This window comes from Symphalangus syndactylus, chromosome 8 (genome assembly GCF_028878055.3).
Source record: "Symphalangus syndactylus isolate Jambi chromosome 8, NHGRI_mSymSyn1-v2.1_pri, whole genome shotgun sequence".
Classification (NCBI taxonomy): Eukaryota; Metazoa; Chordata; class Mammalia; order Primates; family Hylobatidae; genus Symphalangus; species Symphalangus syndactylus.
The window spans coordinates 40633724-40646833 of NC_072430.2; the positions used below are offsets into that span (position 1 = coordinate 40633724).

A 13110-nucleotide genomic window follows, 5' to 3' on the forward strand; every position below is an offset into this window, starting at 1 on the left:
ACTGTGATCATTTTAAAGATCAGAGATGGGCTTGCTTCGGCAGCACATATACTAAAGATCAGAGAGAAGCAGTAACTGGACTCACACTGGTGTTTCTGAAACTGCTGGCGATTTTCTGTAATGCGGTGGCCTTGCAGGGTTACACAGGCACCGAGGAGCATAAATCCAGAGTAAAGATGCTTTAGAGCGACATCTGAGTGACAAGAGTAGGAGCTCATTTCTTTGTCTCTCTCTTATTTCAATTCCTTGGGGGCTGAGGTCCCTCCATGAGAAGGCACCCTTTCCCAGGATCCTCCCCCACCCAGTCCCCCCTCCATGCCTAACCACCCATGGTGGCAGATGCAACAGACAACACTGGGGTTTTGCCACTGGTTTGGAGATCCTAGCACGCACCCATTAAACTAAGTCCCTCCTGCTTTGCTGCTGCAGAAAATATTTCAGTGCCTCTGTTCTCTGCTCTGGGTATATTAGATCAGCTCTAGTCTTTGTATATGTAGCTATTTATAACAGTCATCACCCACACATCCTTCCAAAATGGATTTCTCAAAGAAATTGCAATTTCTCAAATTGCATACCATTTCTATTGCCTACAGTGGCAGCGTGTTTAAGGTCCGTGAGCATTAGTCCCTGGCCCCCAACACTGAGCCTATTGTCTGGCACCACACTCAATCCACTCATGTTTGTTGAACAAGTGAGTGAGTGAGTGGGTAGGTGGATCAGTGGATGGGAATCAGGGTGAAACTAAAATGAGGTGGCTTAGGAAAGTTAGGAATACATTGAGTGCCCAGAAATACATAAGTGAATTCCCATATAACTGCTCGAGGTGGGCAGAGAATTTGGAGTTATGTTTCCCAGAAGCAAAGCAAAGAAGGAAATTCCCTTCCTTACAAGATTCACAATGTTCCTAAGCGTTGCTCAGCTGTTCCACAGAAGCCCAGCTAAGGTCAGAAATTTCTCCCGAGGTCTCATCAAGTGGGCACCATGGATAAGGCAAGTCCCAAGGTCTTGTAGGCCTTTTCTCTTGGTTTCACCAGTTTCCTCAGGGAGGAGTCTTCATTCTCCAACTTGACTTACGTAAATCTGACTGTTGGAGCTCCGGGAGCCAAGTGGGGAAAGGAATAAAGGAACTGATTTTCAGTGTAGAAACTCACTTAATGCTCCTATTTTCAATATGGAATCCCTGCCTTCAGCCATGTCTAGAATCAAGAGCCTTTCTGGGTCAATTTCTCCAGAAAATAAATCTCTTTCCTTTCTCTGTGGTAAAGGAGGGGAAATCAGTAGCCTGCATTGTGGAGAGGGAGGAAGGAGGGTATAGGGCTCCTAACAGCTACTTTTCTGAATTAGTCCCATCTAGCCTGTTTCTCTTCTCTTCACTTCGCTTCTTTTCTCCTTTTTTTATTTTAGTCCCATCTAGCCTGTTTCTCTTCTCTTCGCCTCGCTTTTCTCTTCTTTTTTTATTTTAGTCCCATCTAGCTTGTTTCTCTTCTCTTCTCTTCGCTTTGCTTCTTTTCTCTTCTTTTCTCTTCTTCTCTTCTTTGAGACAAGGTCTCGCTGGAGTGCAGTGGCACTATCCCTGCTCACTGCAACCTATGCTTTCCAGGCACAAGTGATCCTTCTACCTCAGCTCCCTGAGCAGCTGGGACTACAGGCATGTGCCTTCACACCCAGCTAATTTTTGTATTTTTGTAGAGATGGGGTTTTGCCATGTTGCCCAGGATGGTCTCAAACTCCTGGGCTCAAATGATCCGCCCACCTCAGCTTCCCAAAGTGCTGGGATTACAGGTGTGAGCGACCGTGCCTATCCTCTCATTTTCAAGGGACCCAGTGCCTCCAATATCTCAGCCTTGCTGGGGTCCCAGAACCTCCTGTAACCTGTTTTGGGGTTCCTCTCTCACTCCCTCACACCGCTACCTCCACCCTACTCCTGACTTCAGTTTTAGCTTTCCTTGGTTGGCCAGGTCAGCAAGACTTGTTCATTTGGTTTCCAACTTCCAATATTTAATTGCTGTCATCTCCTTTTCATTTCTAATATTTAATTGCTATTGTCTTCTTTCATTTTCTTTATCCTTATGGGCCTGTGCCTTTTGAAAATCAATTTATCATACTTTAGCTGGTTTGGGGAAGGGATGACAATAAATGCGTGTATTTCAATTTGCCATAGTTGATCCTGTATCTCAACAGCCTTCAGATAATAAACATGCTTGTGTATTTCCTACAACCAATGTGGCAGAGCCAACACTGTGGGTCCGCCATCGTGTTCTCTCTTCTTAGGCACTCAGGAGAACACACTTCTCAGACTCCCTTATGGGCAGGTTGGGATCATGTCGCTGAATATTCCCATGAATGGGGTGTACCAGGGAATTCTGCTCATTTGCCCTCAAATCCCTCTCATCCTCAGGAATGAAAGAAAAACACTCAGGGACAGCTGTGTGCCAGCAGGGAGCAGCCTGGATCTCTGGGTCTTTTCTGGAGGAGACCCCCCACCGACTCACATTGCACTGTGAGGTGAACACGAAGTCAACCTGTGTTTAACCCCTGCGTTTAACTTAAACCTCTGTGTTTAAGCCAACTGTGTTTAACCCCTGAGATTGAAGGTTTATTTGTTGTCGCATCATGGCCTGGAATATTCTAACGAATACAACTGCTTTTTATAGCATATCTCCATAAAAGCCAAGGGCATATTCCCAAAATAGTTGTCTAGGTGAGCAAAGCCGTATAATGAGAGTACGCAGCTTTCGGTGGTTCCTGCTTGGCCTCGGGTGCACGCTGGAATATCCAGAGAAACTATCCGGGTGTAAACGCTCCATACAGTCCTCCATGTGAATTACTTTTTGAAATCAAAATTCTTATGAGTTGGCCAGTTAAGTCTTTGGGGTTATATTCCTTGGCAAGCATTTGTAATACAGATATTGTGTTTTCATTAAGTGTGGAAACATGGTTTTGAAAGTGAGCCAGATGAGAAATGGAATTAGCATTCTCTTAGGAAAATGAAGCTGCTGGCCCGTACTCCGCATGAACAGAAGGACCGCTGTGGGACGTCTAGAAAACAGAGGTGTTCCTCCAGCTACAGTTCTAGAATTCCTCTAAGACGAGCACAGGAAGGTGGACGTTCCAAGGTGGACGGTTAGAGTGGACATCTGGGATTTATCTGCCAGACAGTTATTCTCTCTTCCTCTGGTAAGAAGCTCTAATTTTCCTTGAAGATCTCCTCTTTTCTTTCTATCAACGTTGGTAAAGTGGGGCTGACCTCCCCAGCCCCGTCCCCCCCGACATCCCCCCTTCCCCGCCCGCTGGGGCACGTGACCAGGTCTGGCCAATCAGTTTGCTGTGTTCTCTAGGCCACAACGATCAGTGCAGGGGGAGCGTGAGGTCTCAGGAACTTAAAAGAGAATGAACCCTGGGGATTTTGTTGAAACTATTTGTAAAGACAGCCAACTGCTACCATTTACCTTTCCCCTGGGGTTGTTAGGCTGAATGGACTCGGATCTGAGGCTGCTGAAAACCCTATTGTCTCCAGATGGGGAGCGGTTTCCTGGAAATGAAGCTCCTCCAGAGGCACTTAGAGTCCAGAGGTAAACGGGGCTCTTTCAGACCCCAATGGCTTATGGTAAATCCCAACTACATTTCAGGATTGGGGAATAAAAATGAAGAGCTGGAATAAGAAGAAAGAAAGTAGGGGCACTGGGCACCACGTGGACCCTATGTTTTCCCTCACTTTCTCTCCAGCATAATTCAACTCCTCTTGGCTATGAATATCTGTAGAAGCCCCACGTCTCCATTATGCCTCTGGCTGGCTGGAGGTTTTGTTTGTTTTAACCAGACTCCTTGGCATTCAGAGAGAACATTCAGGAAATGTATTGTGGAGGCAGACCATTAAAAACATGCACCTGGGCCGGGGGTGGTGGCTCACGCCTGTAATCTCAGCACTTTGGGAGGCCAAGGCGGGAGGATGGCTTGAGCTCAGGAGTTTGAGACCAGCCTGAGCAACATAGTGAGTCCCCCATCTCTATTAAAAAATACAAAAATTAGCCCAGCATGGTGGTGCGTGCCTATAGTCCCAGCTACTCGGTAGGCTGAGGCACGAGAATCGCTTGAATCCAGTAGGTGGAGGTTGCGGCGAGCCGAGATTGTGCCACTGTACTCCCCACTGCGCAACAGAGCAAGACTGTCTCAAAACAACAAACAACAGAATAAAACCATGCACCTGGTACAAGGAGTGAAGTTAACATCTCAAAAACCCTCAAACCCTGTAATTTTCCTGGTAGCCAAGATGCTCGGTATCTCTTAGTATCTCTCTCTTCCTCCCTTTCCTTTCCCTTCTTTCTTTCCTTCCTTCCTTCCTTTCTTTCGTTTTGAGACGGACTCTTGCTTTATCGCCCAGGCTGGAGTGCAATGGCGAGATCTCGGCCCACTGCAACCTCAGCCTCCCAGGTTCAAGCGATTCTCCTGCCTCAGCCTCTCGAGTAACTGGGACTACAGGCACTCACCACCACACCCAGCTAATTTTTGTATTTTTAGTAGAGGAGAGGCTTCACCATGTTAGCCAGGCCGGTTTCAAACTCCTGACCTCAGGTGATCCACCTGCCTCAGCCCCCCAAAGTGCTGGGATTACAGGCATGAGCCACGGTACCCAGCCCTCTCCTCTCTTTCTAAATCAAGACACTTCTACTACCACAAAAACAAAAACAAACAAAAAGACAGGAGTAGTAGTAACGACTGCCAACTGCTACCATTTACATTTCTTGAGTGCTCACTGTGAATCAGACCCCTAATTCTCACAGTGAGCCTGTGAAGTAGGCATCATCCTCCCCATTTTATAGTTGAAGAAACAGACTCAATAGTTAAGTAACTTCCCAAAGCCTGTCAGCTAGGCAGTGGTATATTTGAGATTTTTAAAATAGCTTTATTGAGGTATAATTTACACATCATATAATGTAGCCATTGTAAGTGTATTCCAATGATTTTTAGTGAGTTTACAAAGCTGTGCAACCCTTGCCACCAACTAGTTCTAGAACGTTCCCATCCTCTTAAAAAGATCTTTTGTCTATTTGTAGTCTCTCCTTGTCCTCCTTCTCTAGCCCCAGGCAGCCACTAATCTACTTTCTGTATTGATATGGTTTGGATCTGTGTCCTGTCCAAATCTCATGTCGAATTATAATCCCCAACGTTGGAAGTGGGGTCTGGCGGGAGGTGATTGCATCATGGGGGTGAATTTCCCTTGGGTGCTGTTCTCTTGATAGTGAGAGAGGTGTCATGAGATCTGGTCATTTAAAAGTGTGTGGCACCTGCCCCTTCTCTGTCTCTTCCTCCTGCTTCCCCTTCGCCTTCCACCATGACTGAAAGGTTCCTGAGGCCTCCCCAGAAGGGAGTGTCACTACACTTCCCATACAGCCTGCAAAGTTGTGAGCCAATTAAACTCCTTTTCTTTATAAATTACACAGTCTTGGATATTTCTTTATAGCAATTTAAGAATGGACTAATACATGTATCTATAGATTTGCCTTTTTGGATATTTCATATAAATGGAAGCACACAACATGTATCTGCATGGTTTGCATCTGACTCCTTTCACTTAGTTCATAAAGTTTTGAGGTTCATCCATGTTGTAGCAAGTATCCATACTTCATTCCTGTTAATGGGTACACAGTAGTCTGTTGTATGGACATGCGACATTGTATTTATGCATTCATTAGTTGATGGACATTTAGGTTATTTCCACTTTTTGGCTATTATGAATAATGCTGCCATGAACATTTGCATACATGTCTTTGTGTGGACAGAAGTTTTCATTTCTCTTCGGTATACACCCAGCAGTGAATTGCTGGGTCGTAGTTAGGATTTCAGCCCTTGTCTGACCCCAAAGCCTCAACTCATTACCTTTTGTTCACTCCCTTCCTCATCCCTTAAAGTCAGTCTCCAGCAGCTCAAACCCTTAGCCAGGACATTCCCTTCCACTCCTCACTCTACCCCTACCTAGGGAAATATTATCGTTTCCACTGAGTGAGACACTGAGAAGATGAATGCCAGTGATGGGTCCATGGAAGAAAACTACCCTCTTTAAAGGCACAGGCAGGGAGAAGAGGGACTGCAGCAGAGGCACCTGCGGTCCCATCTGCTTTCAGCAGCAGCTTCAGGCTCCTAGGGTGTCCCAGCACAGATGCTACTTGTCCTCTGGCCTCCACCCTGGTCAAGAAGCAGAGTGATGACAGTTTCCTCTCACCACCTAGCTTCCTCTATGCCTTCCAAATGGAAGTGACACTTTGAGCCTGGCAAAAAACGTTGGGGTGGTTGGAGGGGATAGAATGGGGGAGATGACAGACACCTGCTGTCAAGGGCTGTCACAACAGAACTGACAGTAGCCATGCCTCCTCTGGTCAGGTTCAGAGCCAACACTGCTACTTTCCCCACACAGCGACCAGCTCTCAATGGAGTCTTTCATGAGCAGCCCGCATTTGGCATCGTGATGTCTGGCCTGCAGGGAGGACCCGGGGGATATAAGCTCTGGGAGAGACCAGCATGGGTGCTGGGGCAGGGGCAGAGAGGGAGCTGCAGAAGAGAATTGTCTGTCTTTCCACCAGACTGTAAGCTTCTTGAGGGCAGGGACTGTGTCTGCCTCCCATACTACAGGAGCAGCACAGTGTCTGGCACATGGCACAGCAGCTGTTTAGTATACTGGTGGAGCAAAAGAATGGGTGAAAAATGATTATTGGAACAGCTTCATCAGAGGCAAGTTGCAGAAGTTCAGTGGTGGAGGTGGCTATTAACCAAATAATTATGGCCATCTTCTAGATAGTTGGAGATGTTCTAGCCTCTGGGTAGGATGTTTCTTCAGGGCACATGTAAAATGAGAAGAGTGAGGTGGGAGGATCTTCTCTGCTCACAGTCCCTAAAATGAAAATAGGAGTGCAGCCTGGGGCACCACCGAAATGCAGGCCTCTCTGCTGCTCCTGCTGCCACTGTTTGACCTGGGTGACTTGAGCACCTACCAGCCCTTACCTTTTCTCCATCCTCCCTCCTCTGTCTGTCCTTAGCCAGCAGCAGCTGGACCACCTGTACAGGAGCAGCCAGCACGTGGCGGAGGAGGCTTCACGTCACCTCTTGCCATCAGGGAAGACCTGCCTTGAGAACCTGCTTGCTGAGGGCCCTGGGAGATGCTAATGACCATAAAGAGTCATCCAGATGCAGAGGTGATGACAGTCTCTTGCCCTCTGTCTGCCACTGCATTTTAGAATAACCTTCCCTTCCTCCGAGTCCAGATCTAAAAGGTGTGGCAGTGTTTTAGGCTTCCTTTAGAACTTCTAGCCATAAACCCCACATCTGAATCAGACCACAATGCAATTACAGGGCCTCTCTGAACCCCAGTTTCTTCATATGTGTAATGGGAACAATAATACCTACTACACCCAGTTGTTGTGAAGGTTAAATGGGTTGACATAGGTGATGTGCCAGGTGTAATGCCCAACTATATGAGCACCTGCCCTTCCATGCCATGCAAGGCTGACATTTCTCCAGGATCTGAGACAAGAATACTCACTCACCCAACACTCATACTTCCACCCCACCATAGCCTCACCCCGACATAGAACCTACAACCCATTCTCCTTGGCATTTATGCCTCTCCCAAAACTCAGTCACTATGCATCCATTGCCTGGTGTTTTTGCTTTATTTCTGGAACCCCATCCCTTTCCCATATTTAGTGTCAGGTGCCAGTGCGGTTTACAACACCAATGCTTGCAACTCCTCCATGCTGACGCTGTAAATCCAAACTTCATCTCTCCCCAGGAGCATCTTCCAATCAGCCTTGGCCACCACATGGTCATTACTATTTCTGCAGTTTCTCAGGAGCATTGCATGATGCTACACTAACAGTCGTTAATGAGAGGAATACATCTTTGTGAAGTTGGCAGGCAGCTCTCCCAGAACTCAAATGGTATCCCTTCGGGTGATTCTGCATTTTTAAAAAATAACAGTGAATGGCTATTTTTCCAAATATCAAAGTGGAAGAGGCTGAGGCATTGTGCCCTGCTCTGAGAGTCTTTGTCCCTCTATCACCTTGAGAGAAGACATGGCTTAATAGGCTCCTGCATTTTTGAGGCTAGGTTTACGAAGTGATGAGGTCTCCTGTCAATAAGTTAGACATCTTTCATTCCTCAAAACTGACCTAAGTAGTGGGATTGTCACTTTGTTGACTCTCCAGCATATAATCCCCATCCTGTTACCATCCCAACATAGGAAATCCCACTGATGCCTTCTTGGGGGTAGAGAGTGTCTGCTCACCATCATGGGGAATCCCCCATGGGGTGACATCTTAGGGAAAGGGAGCACTTGGTCATCATTAAGGAAGTTAAAGAGTCCGTTTTTGACCCTTCCCGCTCATTCCAAAAGTGGGCAGGAATATGACTCCAAATCGGCCCATCAGACACCACTGGATGCCACTGAGGCTTATCACGTAAGACAGCAAAGCCACGCGCAGATGAGGCTCCATCTCTCTGCTGCTCCTCTTTCTGATACAAGCTAGAATAAAGGCACATAAAACACAACTTCTCTATGACCCAACAATTCCACTCCTGGGTATTTCCCAAGAGAAATGGAAAACACATGTCTATGAAAGACTCCGATACAAATGTTCATAGCAGCCCCAAACCAGAAACTACCCAAATGTTCACCAACTAAAACTGGATAAGGAAATGGTGGTATATCCATACCATGGAATTCCATTCAACAATAAAAGGAACAAACTACTGGACACATGCAACAAATTGGATGACTCCCATAAACATTAGGTGAGTGACAGAAGCCAGACCCAAAACATAAATAGTGTATGATTCCATTTACGTAAAGTCTAAGACCAGACAAAGCTAACCTAGGATGGTAGAAGTCAGAACACGGGGAGCATTGTCTCAGTGCAGTGGGGGCAGGGGAATGATTAGAAAGGGGAACAAAAAAACTTTCTGGAGCTATGAAAATGTCCCATGTCTTTTTAGGTGGCAATTTCATACATGTATACATTGCTACAATCCATTGTGCTGAACTTAAGATCTGTGCATTTGACTGTATATAATTATACCTGATTTTTTTTTAATGTCAGTTAATAAGAAAAACTGAATAAAGGCTGGAAACTGCTCTTCTCTGGGGTTTAGAATGCCACCCATTCATTTAGAATGCCACAGGACTCCCTGTGTCCGCCCCCCCCCCACCACACCAAGGTGTGGCAGCCCTACAGGTAACACCTGGCACTCCCCAGACCTGCTCTCTGCTCCCAGCAAATCCAGTTATCCTCAGCTTCCAGCTTTGTCACCCGTCCCCACCTGGGGATAGAATTGATGGAGTTATCTCTGTAGGCTTCTAGCTGAGAAGAAAGGGACTAAAGAAACCACAGGAACTCCCGGGCTTTAGTTACAGTTGTTCCGTTTAAGCTGCCCATCTGTCAGGACCACACACCACAGAGGCAGCCCCAAAGGGTGAAAAAGCTAACTCAAGTCTTCTGGTCCAGCGCATCCCTCCGGGAAAGAGAAAGACCTATTTGTTTTGGCCTAAACTGAAGAAGGCAGCTGAAATTCCAACTGCCTACAGAGAAGCACTCGATGAAGCCCTTGGAATGTAAGTGCGGTTGCTAGGATTGGGGGGAGGAGAGCTGTTTTCTAAGAGGCCTTGTAGTGTAGGATAGGAGAAAAAAACACAAGCATTGAGGCACAGACCTTCAGATCTCAGCTGTGCTACTTAACCAGGTGTGTGACCGGGACCAGGGGACAGCCTTTCTGTGGCTTACTCATCTACCAGTTCAGGGGGTGGGAGGGTTGTTGGGGAGAGGGTATACAAAGGTAAGTGCCATGAGTCCCTACACTCAACCCCCTAACCTGAGCAAGCCACATGGTATGATAAAGATTCTTGCAAACTGTGTGCTGTTTGCACAAAGTGACAGACATATGTAAAGTCACGTGGGGGTGCGTGTGCATTGCCTTTGTGTAAAAATGAATAGGTAAAGTCCTCACCTTTCTTTGTGTCTCAGGCTCAATGTCAGCTCCTTGGAGAGGCCTCCCCAGACCCCTCACAAACCCTTAAATGTCCCCTCCCATATTCTCTCTCAAGTAGTTATCCCAAGTGATTTTTTTTTTTTTTTTTTTTTTTTTGAGACAGGGTCTCACTCTGTTGCCCAGGCTGGAGTGCAGTGAGGCAATCACAGCTCACTGCAGCTTTGCCTTCCAGGGCGCAAGCGATCCTCAGCCTACCGAGTAGCTGGGACTACAGGTGCATGCCACCAGGCCAGGCTAATTTGGGGATTTTTTTGGTAGAGACAAGGTCTCATACTCACTACCAGGCTGATTTTGAACTACTGGTCTCAAGTGATCCTCTTGCCTCAGCTTTCCAAAGTGTTGGGATTACAGGTGTGAGCCACTGCTCCCAGCCCAAGTGACTTTTTTTGTTTTGTTTTATTTTTGAGACAGAGTCTCGCTCTGTCACCAGGCTGGAGTGCAGTGGCACAATCTCGGCTCACTGCAACCTCCACCTCCCAGGTTCAAGCGATTCTTCTGCCTCAGCCTCCTGAGTAGCTGGGACTACAGGTGTCCGCCACCATGCCCAGCTAATTTTTGTATTTTTTAGTAGAGATGGGGTTTCACCATGCTGGCCAGGCTGCTCTCGATCTCCTGACCTCGTGATCCGCCCACCTCAGCCTCTCAAAGTGCTGGAATTACAGGCGTGAGCCACCGGGCCTGGCCTCAAGTGATTACTATATATCCACTTGCGGTCATTTATTTTGTGTCTCCCTCACTCACTAGGCTACTAACTCCACAAAGGCAGGGACTGTCTGCTGTCTTAACCCGCTATTTTCATTAAACACGTAACACAGTGCATGGCACAGAGCGACTGTTAAACAATTATTTGTGAATGAACAAATTCATATCCATAGTAAAAATGGTTTGAAGCTTATTACGTGGGGCTTCCCCACATGCCTAAATCTGGAACGTGAGAAAACCTGGTAGGTAGAACTATCTTGCTAAAGATATGAAATGTTTCTGCATAAAGACATGTGTTCATAGAGATTATCATTAAAGTGAAACCCACAGAACTTTATTCCCTGTTGGGATCCAGCAGTAAGCTAGCATCTGACAAAAGCATTATTTTTTATTCAAATAACCTGTATCCATAAGTGGCACCTGCCCATAACAGAGCCTATGCTTTTTTTTCTTTTAAAAACTCAATAAATCATTCCTGATATTTTTAATGGAGATTAAATTAAATTAATACTATCAGCTTTTTTTAATGCAGTTCACATTTTCAACATTTATTTTAAACTAGCTTGAGGTCTGTAAAATCCAGTGCTTTGAAATGGTCTGGGGTTTCAGGGTTAATTTCCATATTAATTTAAGCTATAAACATGATTAGGAAGTAAATCTACTGCCAAATAATATATATAAATGCATTCTGAAATCAAAGGTGCATTTGGGGTTATCAATGGGTGTAGATTTCTATGCCAAAGAAGCCCTCAATTAATATAGGGGAGGTAAAACTACTCCATTTTTACTAGTTAAATTTTTATGGAGGTCAGCTTTTGAAGTTTCATGCCACCCTATTAATCAGCAATTTCCCTTTCTTAAAATCATCCCTATGACTCACTTCTTCTGAGAAGCCTTTTCTAAGCCCACTTCAAGGAAAGCAAACTCAGAAGTAATCCTTGACCTGCCGGCCCCAGAAACTCGCCCTCAGAATACCATCTGTCGGAATCGAGCATATGGAACATCCCCAAACAAAAAGCGAGCTTACCTCTGCTCACCAGCGTCTTTGCTCTAAGCTGAGCAGCCCTTGTCCAGCCAAGCTCTTCAGCCTTGAGTCAATGATGCCTGACATTTCTAATTTTTGAGCATATACAGTGCGTAGGGCACTGTCCTGACACCTTTTGGTAGATTATCTCAGTTCTATGAGGTCAATCTCTGTTTAGCTCCATTTTACACATAAAGAAACTGAAGACCAGAGAGGTTAAATAACTGCCCAAGGCCACACAGCAGCTAAGCGGACAGCTAGGCAGACCACCTCCAGGCTGTTCTTTTAATCACTGCACTCTGCTACAATGAGCTGAGCAATCTCTGAAGTTAGTGTCTTTAGTATTTGGAAGTCTGGAAAGATATCTGCAAAGAAGAGGAACAAAGAGAAGGTTGGAAGGAGCCAGGTGGACCTGCCTTCACTCATACAGTGAAACTCCAGTCTTGGAAGGGAGAAATGGGAGATAGCAAGAGAGTCCCCCAGGAGAGCCACATACACCCAGGCTATGCAGTGGGAAGTCAACTGCACCTGCTACATCTACCGAACTGCTATCTCTACATCCATCTCCTGTGCCCTTTGCTGTCTCCTCCCAGAATCCCTGTTGACACAGCCTCTGCCCTCAAGCCTGAGCCTTACCTGCCTCCCTAGCCTCCACACCTGAAGCTTAACACACCCTGCAGCATGGCCAAGGCACAGCTAATTATAATCAGCCTCTAGCCCTATAATGAATGGAGGGCTTGGGATTTCCTGCAGCTGTGCCAGTTGTTGAGAATGCCAGCAGCTGAATCCATTCATGGAAGATGCTGAGAGAGACAGTATAGTGGAGGAAAGGATGTGAGTTTTGCAGTCAGATCAGTACTTGAATCGAGATCTCAACTTACCAGCTACTTGACTTGACATGCCCTCCCTGAGACACCATTTCTTTATTGCAAAAATGAAAATAATAAAACCTACCTCTTGGGGCTAAGTGTGGATCAGCATGATGCACTTTGAAAGTAACTGGAATGAATATTTCTTGTTTTCCTTGTCCTGCATCCTGTCCTCTTTCTACGGCAATGCCTTGGCTTTTCCGTGGGGGACCACTGCCCCCCTCTTGGTCAATGTGGTCTGATTAGGTGACTCTACTTTTCCTCTGAGGTGGGAGGATGCCTTAGCCAAATCAGGCCCACTAGAATCTCAGTGATTGGTTCAGTGATGAACACTTGACCAACTCTGGGCCAATGAGAATTGGCCTCAGAACTTTTCCTGGTACCATTGGGATAGAAGCCTCCCGTTCCTGGAGCAGCCCTGTGGCTGAAATATGAGCCAAGAGCTGTGACAGCCATCTTGCCACAACAATGGAAGGGGAG

At 46.3% G+C, this 13110-nt stretch overlaps 1 protein-coding gene across 1 annotated transcript in view; it reads right to left on the bottom strand.

Annotated features, from left to right (window-relative positions):
- ESRRB (estrogen related receptor beta) overlaps window positions 1-12844 on the bottom strand; it is a 246139-nt gene extending 233295 nt beyond the window's left edge. The window contains exon 1 of the mRNA XM_063644256.1: window positions 12716-12844. The gene's annotated coding sequence lies outside the window, so the exon portion shown is untranslated. The remainder of the gene's footprint in view (window positions 1-12715) is intronic.
- Between the last annotated feature and the right edge of the window lie 266 nt (window positions 12845-13110).